At 44.0% G+C, this 8,107-nt stretch overlaps 1 pseudogene; it reads right to left on the bottom strand.

Annotated features, from left to right (window-relative positions):
• Window positions 1-5,498: 5,498 nt before the first annotated feature.
• Window positions 5,499-6,498, bottom strand: LOC105944405 (annotated as a pseudogene).
• Between the last annotated feature and the right edge of the window lie 1,609 nt (window positions 6,499-8,107).

Here is an 8,107-nt window from a genome sequence, read left to right as displayed (position 1 = left end):
CTGCAGAGGGTGCCTGAGGCATGTCTGCTGCTGCCCAGAGTGGTTCCACAGTCCTTGTGCTTCTCATGACTTATCTGCTGCTGATGGCAGGAGGAGGCAGGTATAGAAAGAGCAGTGAACAAGGTCAGAAGTCTTGGGCTGGGGGTCCTACATGGAGTTTCTCCTATGAGGAGATGTCCTTGTGGCCCTCACTGGCTAGTGAGACTGAAGTCCCTTTGGGATGTTTTGTGTCTGTGGAAGAATTCCCACTTGTGGGATCTAGGGATGCTTCTGCATGGAGATTGCTTGGGTTCTGGATTCCTGCTGATGAGGTTCTGCTGGAGGCTGCCTGGATTGAGGCTCTGCATTTTTCATGATTAGTGGACTGTCCTAATAGTTGGGGCCAGAGCAAAGTCCAATTGAGGGATATATGTGGATAATACATGAGGCATGAGGAGCTACAAGTGCTGGATGCCTGCTGCCACCCCATACTCTGAGCACACCCCTGTGCCATCAGATCTGAGTATCAGATGTTAAGAACTTCCCAGATGCTCTGAATGTACAGCCAACTCAAGGCCATTGGCGTGGAGACTCCACTGTTAAAGCAAAGGTCTGCTGGCTACACATCTGCCTTTGCAGAAGAAGAGAATATGTCAGGCTGATGGGATGGGCTCTACAACCCTTCACAAGTGCCTAAGGCAAAGCCTGATTGATGTTAGGGCCCTGCACTTCAAACTCATTTATTGTCATGTCTAGATGTTCCCTCTCAGGGAACCACATAAAAAAACTAGCTTCTTTGGAAAGAAGAACTATTAAAAGCCTTGTAGCCAGGGCTGGAGAGATGGCTTAGCGGTTAAGGCGTTTGCCTGCAAAGCCAAAGGATCCTGGCTAAATTCCCCAGAACCCACGTAAGCCAGACGCAAAAGGGGGTGCATGTGTCTGGAGTTTGTTTGTAGAGGCTGGAGGCTGGCTAATGTGGGTTCTGGGGAATCAAACTAGGGTCCTTTGGCTTTGCAGACCAATGCATCAATCGCTAAGCCACCCCTCCAGCCCTGATATATATATATATTTTAAATTTTTTGTCCATTTTTTATTTATTTATTTGAGAGTGACAGACACAGAGCGAAAGATAGATAGAGGGAGAGAGAGAGAATGGGTGTGCCAGGGCTTCTGGCCACTGCAAGTGAATTCCAGACATGTGTGCCCCCTGTGCATCTGGCTAACGTGGGACCTGGGGAATCGAGCCTCGAACCGGGGTCCTTAGTCTTCACAGGCAAGCGCTTAACCGTTAAGCCATCTCTCCAGCCCAAGATATATATTTTAAAAGAACCTTGTAGCCATTGTTTTGCCTTTTTCCTTCAGGGTGATTTAACTTGCAAATGAGCACCCTAAAATTCAGATGAGATTTCATTATTTTACTTTGAACTTTTGTAACATTTTTGTATGTGTGTGTGCATGTTCATGCACCTGAGTTTACACATGGGGCCAGAGGTTGACATTAGGTCTCTTCCTCTATCGCACTCTACTTGATTTGAGACAGACTCTCTTATTTGAACCTAGACCTCGCTGATTTGTCTGTTCTAGCTAGTCAGCTTGCCAGATCCCTGTCTCTACTTCTTGAGTGCTGGAATTCCAGGTGGACCTCCTGATTGTACAAGCAAGTGATTTACCCACTGAATCTCTTGCAATTTCTCTTTTTCCTCAACCTCCATTTTTCAACTTCTTAATGGACTGATCCTAAACATTACCTATAGCATAGACCCACTTATGACTTTGGACTTTCAAAGTAGGTATGTGGCAGTGGCTGAGTTCTAACTGCTTATGGCCTAGGAACCTGGGGCCTGTGTGTGTAGACCAAAGGCCTGAGTGCTAAAGCTGCAATCTCTTGGTGAACATGGAGATACTGTTGACATGAACAAAATGTGAATTCTTGCTGAACCTCTTGGAACTCCATCTTTCTGACTCTGTCTTTGAGTGTGTGGAAATAGGCATGTGGGCTGGACCTCACGTGCATTGTCACGGTGACCCGGACACATGCCTGTGGGAGGAGGGGTTGAGACCTTGGTAGAGGGCAGTTTCCCTACAGCACACTCTGAGGACACATAACTGGGTGCCCCAGGGAAAGGGGCCCTATACTTTCACCTCACCTGTCAGTGAGGCATCATCCCCCAGCCCTTTCCACCTGGGCTGTGTTACACTCTGGCTTCCCCAACCATAAGCAAATGTAAGCTTTGTTCTGTCACTCCTCATTTGGTCTTAAGTATGAATCAGAATTAGTCTGGGTCCTTGGGCTCTTAACCTTTGGCTATTGGAAGGAAGTGGAAGGATTTGGGGGCAGTTCTGCAACTTTCACAATCTGAAGAGAGGAGCCTGGTTGCACAATGGGAGAAGAATATACAGGGAAGAAGTTACCTTCAGGTATGTCAGCTCCAGACTCTTGCAAAGAGAAGTGGATGGTAGGACAAAGGTCAAGGAGGACCCCAAAGTAATACTTCCAGTTTAGGCACATAATGATGATGTATTAACAATTAAAGGAGATACACTGATTCATGAGTAAGGCCTGCATTGATGGTGTTTTGTGGGAAGGAGAGCTCAATGGCATATGAGGAATGTTCTGAGATAACTTCATAACATTACTTCAACTGGACTTTGACAAGGAGGAAAGGAGACCCAAAAATCACCACCTTTACCTACTCCTGTCATCTACTAAGGGGCAAGTGGCACAGAGAGAACACATGAAGTTAAAAATATACCTCCCAAAAGGCCACAAACACTTGCAGAATAGCAGAGAAAGAGCAGAGACTACACCAACACTGATTTAGAGAAGCCCTTCATTTCTGCCATTTTGTCAGAAAAGCCTCAATAACCTAAGACCAATTCTCTCAACAGAACTGCTGTATTGCCTCCCAAAAGGCCAGAGAGACCAGAGGGTGCAGACACACCATGACAATCTAAGGACTGAGTTGGTGGATAGCATGCTGTCTGGTATACTATAGAAGAAATCAGCCAGCTAGACAAGAAGTACTCACTTGTGTAATAGTGGCCCAGCCTCTAAGGGTCACCAGTTGTTCTCTAATTGGAAATGAGGCCTGCTCAGTAGGAGAAAGCTCATACATGGTACTGGAAACCAAGTCAGATTCCCATAGTCAGGAAACTCATACTACAGAGAATTGATGCTTTTTAAAAACTATATTTATTTGCAGGCAATGAGCTATAGATAGAAGAGAGGCAGAGAGAATGAGTGTGCCAGGGCCTTTGGCCACTGCAATCAAACTCCAGATGTATGCACCACATTGTGCATCTGGCTTTATGTGAGTACTGGGAATTGAACCACGTTGTTAGGCTCTGCAGGCAAGTGCCTTAACCACTGAGCCATCTGTCCAGACCGATTTGATGTTTATTTATTTATTAGAAACAGAGAGAGGGAGAGAAAGAGGAAGAGAGAGAGAGAGAATGGGCACACCAGGGCCTCTAGCTACTATAAAGTCCAGACACATGTGCCCCTTGTATATCTGGCTTTTGTGGGACCTGGAGAATCAAACCTGGGTCCTTAGGCTTTACAGGCAAGTGCCTTAACCACTAAGCCATCTCTCCAACCCCTTTTAAATTTTAATTAATTATTTGTTTATTTTTGGTTTAGGAAGTAGGGTTTTGCTCCAGCCCAGGCTGACCTGGAATTCATATGTAGTCTCAGGGTACCCTCAAACTCACAGTGATCCTCCTACCTCTGCCTTCCAAGTGTCGGGATTAAAGGTGCACATCACCATGCCTGGTTGATTTTTTTTTTTTTTTTAAGCAAGAGAGAAGGAATTAGCACACCAGGGACTCAGCCAGTGCAATGGAACTCCAGACGCTTGCGCCACCTAGTGGGCATGTTCCACCTTGTGTTTGCCTCACCTTGGTGTGTCTGGCTTACATGGATCTGGACAGTTGAACATGTGTCCCTAGGCTTCAAAGACAAGCCCTTTAACTGCTAAGCCATCTTTCCAGGCTTGGTGATTTTTTAAAATTGGGTTTTGTTACAGATGCCCGGTGTTTGTATTGCACCCCATCTGAAGTGGGCATTTGGTTCTTTTTTTATTTATTTATTTATTTATTTATTTATTTATTTATTTATTTATTTATTTATTTGAGAGCGACAGACACAGAGAGAAAGACAGAGAGAGGGAGAGAGAGAGAATGGGCGCGCCAGGGCTTCCAGCCTCTGCAAGCGAACTCCAGACGCGTGCGCCCCCTTGTGCATCTGGCTAACGTGGGACCTGGGGAACCGAGCCTCGAACCGGGGTCCTTAGGCTTCACAGGCAAGCGCTTAACTGCTAAGCCATCTCTCCAGCCCAAGGGCATTTGGTTCTTAATGCTTCAGGCAGAAAGTGACTTCACTTTTTAAAAAGAATCTTTATGATTCTACTACATGTATGATTTTCGAGCCAACTTACCCTTCTCCTGCCAGCAGACCCCAACATCCTAAGAGAAATTTTAAAGTAGAATTTAAAAAAAAATTGTTCATTTTTATTTATGTATTTGAGAGTGACAGACAGAGAAAGAGGTGATAGAAAGAGAGAAAGAGAATGGGAGTGCCAGGGCCTTCATCCACTGCAAACAAACTCCAGACGTGTGCACCCCCTTGTGCATCTAGCTAACGTGGGTCCTGGGGAATCGATCCTCAAACCAGGGTCCTTAGGCTTCACAGGCAAGTGCTTAACCGCCAAGCCATCTCTCCAGCCCCCTAAGAGAAATTTTAGCTTATATTTTCTTTTCTTTTTTTTTTTAACTTTCATACTTTTATTGGTGCTGAGGAACAGTACACAAATATTTCAATTGTACACAAGTCTTAACACACGTACCAAAAATCTAAAGACCGTGTATTGTTTCTTTAGAAGTTATTCCAGTGACAACCAGCTTCAATCTTAGAGGCATTTTTCCTTATTAGGCTCTCGTGTACAAACATCTTCAAATGCTCACAATCTTTACTCAACTCCCACTGGTTCACAATTGTAGTATCATATACCCTGCAAACGCAAATTTTTATCTTTCACAGTAGTTATCAAAATTATTAAAAACACTGGACTACCACAACTAGAGATGTCACAGAGGCACACAGTGCTGACAACAGGGCAGTGACCAAGGAGAGTTTTGTTTTGTTTTTTTTTTTTTCCTTAGGAAACGGCTCTACTAAAAACACAGACTAGGAGTAATTGAAAATATTCAAGACATATTAAATGCACAAATGTGACTCCAAATTGCCATTTAGTATGCTTTGTATTGTAGGATATAAAACTAACCCACCACCTATGGAATGTTAAGCTGACACCCAAGACAGTCAAAGCTTCCCATAATTCAATATCCCACTATTTTCTACCAAGAAGTAAACAGCCAGCAAATTATTTTACCTCTTAAAAAACATCATTTACACTTAAAAAATGGAATGAGGTGGGATTCCCTCCTTTTAAAAAATGTTTCTAGAGCTACTTAAAAACTTGCATTTACAAAATAGTTGATAAAAAATATTCCTCTGGATTGTACAAGGAGGAGACAGGCATGCTGATGGACACGGTGGATGACTACTCAGCCTTGGCGTCTTCCTCTCCCGCTTCCTCGGAGGCTGGACTCTCCTCGCTCTTTGCCTCTCCGTTCTCTGCAGGTAGGTCTTCTTTAGTCTCTGGCTTAGTCACTTCAGCCTGCTTGCCCTTTGCTCCCCTCTTCCCTTTTGCTAGCACTTTTTTTTTTTCTCAATTTTATTAAACATTTTCCGTGATTATAAAAAATATCCCATGGTAATACCCTCCCTCCACCCGAAATTCCATTCTCCATCACATCCACTCCCCATCTCAATAAGTCTCTCCTTTATTTGGATGCCATGATCCTTTCCTCCTCTTATGATGGTCTTATATAGGTAGTGTCAGGCATTATGAAGTCATGGATATCGAGGCCAATTTTTTGTCTGGAGGGAGCATGTTGCAAGGCTCTTCCTTTGGCTCTTACATTCTTTCCGCCACCTCTTCCGCATTAGACAGTGAGCCTTGGAAGGTGTGATTGAGATGTTACTCGGTACTCTAGTTACTTCTTTCCAGCACCATGATTTCTGAATTGTCCCAAGGTCACTTGCTTGCACTTTTTTGTCTGAAGGTTTATCCTTTCCCACTGCCTTTTTTGGCTTCGTTTCCACTTTCGCAGGAGCCGGTTTCCCGGACAGCCTGGCCGACTTGCGCTTGGGCTCATCCTTCACCGTAGGCGGAGCTCAGCTTCCTCCTGGGTGTCTTGGCAGCCTGTGAGGATGCTCCTGATGCTGCTGGCCGAGGCTCGCGAGAACCTTCCCGAAGCTACTCTGCCTGCCCGCTGCCGCCGCTCCGCCTCCGGACCTGCTAGGACCCCTGACGGGGGCCTGATGGTATGTTTTCAGTAAGAGAAAAAGAAAACCTGGTATCTGCAATGACCTGTGCCTTCTTACTACCTTCTTGAATGAAGCTTTATCTTATTTTATTTTTTGAGTCAGGGTCTCACCCTAGTTGAGGCTGACATAGCACTTACTCCCCCAGTCTGTCCTTGAACTCAATATGACTCCTTCCTATCTCAGCCTCCCTAGTGCTGGGACTGAAAGTATGTGTCGCCATCTCTGGCTTCTGGGGATATTTAAAAAATTAAATAAAGGGCTGGAGAGATGGCTTAGCGGTTAAGCGCTTGCCTGTGAAGCCTAAGGACCCCGGTTCGAGGCTCGGTTCCCCAGGTCCCACGTTAGCCAGATGCACAAGGGGGCGCACGCGTCTGGAGTTCATTGGCAGAGGCTGGTAGCCCTGGCGCGCCCATTCTCTCTCTATTCCTCTATCTGTCTTTCTCTCTGTGTCTGTCGCTCTCAAATAAATAAATAAATTAATTAAAAAATTAAATAAATAAAAACATTCCACTTTTAAAAAAGAATGAATAAGTAAAATTCTTAAAACAGAAGGGAAATGATGAAAAAAGGAACAGAATATCAGGAAGAAAGAAAGAAAAAAGTGTAAACATTATAGGCTTTCCTTTTCTTTTTGAGTTCTTAAATTGTGTATGAAGACTAAAGCAAAAATAATAACATTGTTTGAATTGTTCTAAATGCATGTGAAGAAATCATCAAGGAAATCATATGATTATAAGCAAGGAAGGGCAAAAGGAGGAAAGGTTCTTATATTTCACTTGTACCAATAAAATGACACCACCAACAGAATGCGTCAGCTATGTGCACACAGTATAATGCCTGAAGTGACCAATAACAACCTACACAAAGATGTAGCAGATAAATAACAACTGAATTCTAAAAACACTCAAGGAAAAGAAGAAAACAGAGAGATGACAAAGCATAAATAAAATGGCAGAAATGATGGCTGGAGAGATGGCTTAATGGTTAAGGCATTGGCCTGTGAAACCTAAGGTCTCATGTTCAATTCTCCAGGTCCCACATAGCCAATCGCACAGTGACACAAACATGTGAGGTTCCATATGCACACAAGGGGGCACATGCGTCTGGAGTTTGACTGCAGTGGCTAGATGCCTTGGTATACCAATTCAATCTCTCTCTCTCTCTCATTAAGAAAAAGGCCAGTCTGTTGGGCTTACCTCAAAAAAAAAAAAAAAATGGCAGAAATGAGCTTTTGGAAGTAGGTAAAATTATTTATTCCTTCATTATTAATGTTTTCCCTCTTATGTTTATTATTATTATCAACAAGATGTTTTATATGAATACACCATGTGTTGGTACCCTCTTTTCCCTCATCCCTGCCCCCATTCTTTTGGGGACACTCCTCAGTAGGGTTGCAGGTATTCCCCATGGGGTCATAGTTTATGCATTGTGGGAGCAGTAGTCAGTTATTTTTTGAGTGGGAGGGAATGCCTCTAGGCATGTTGTCTCAACCTGTGGCTCTTACAATCTTTCTGCCCTCTCTTCCACAAAATTTCCTGAACCATGGTGGGTGAGTTTTAAGTTTATTTCAGTGATGAGCATTTAGGAGCCTTTGGAACTCTACTTTGGTAGCTGTTGAGTATCCTCAGGGTCTATCTCTTACACCCTGGTGTTGATTATCAGGAACAGAATGGAAACAGCACTCTTGCTCATCTCCCTATTCCTCTGTGGATTCAGCTGTGGCTTTGTTGAAGTGTG

The sequence above is a fragment of the Jaculus jaculus genome, chromosome 3, assembly GCF_020740685.1.
Source record: "Jaculus jaculus isolate mJacJac1 chromosome 3, mJacJac1.mat.Y.cur, whole genome shotgun sequence".
Lineage (NCBI taxonomy): Eukaryota > Metazoa > Chordata > Mammalia > Rodentia > Dipodidae > Jaculus > Jaculus jaculus.
Note: the sequence above shows the minus strand (reverse complement) of the source record. Positions and strands in the feature narration are given on the sequence as shown.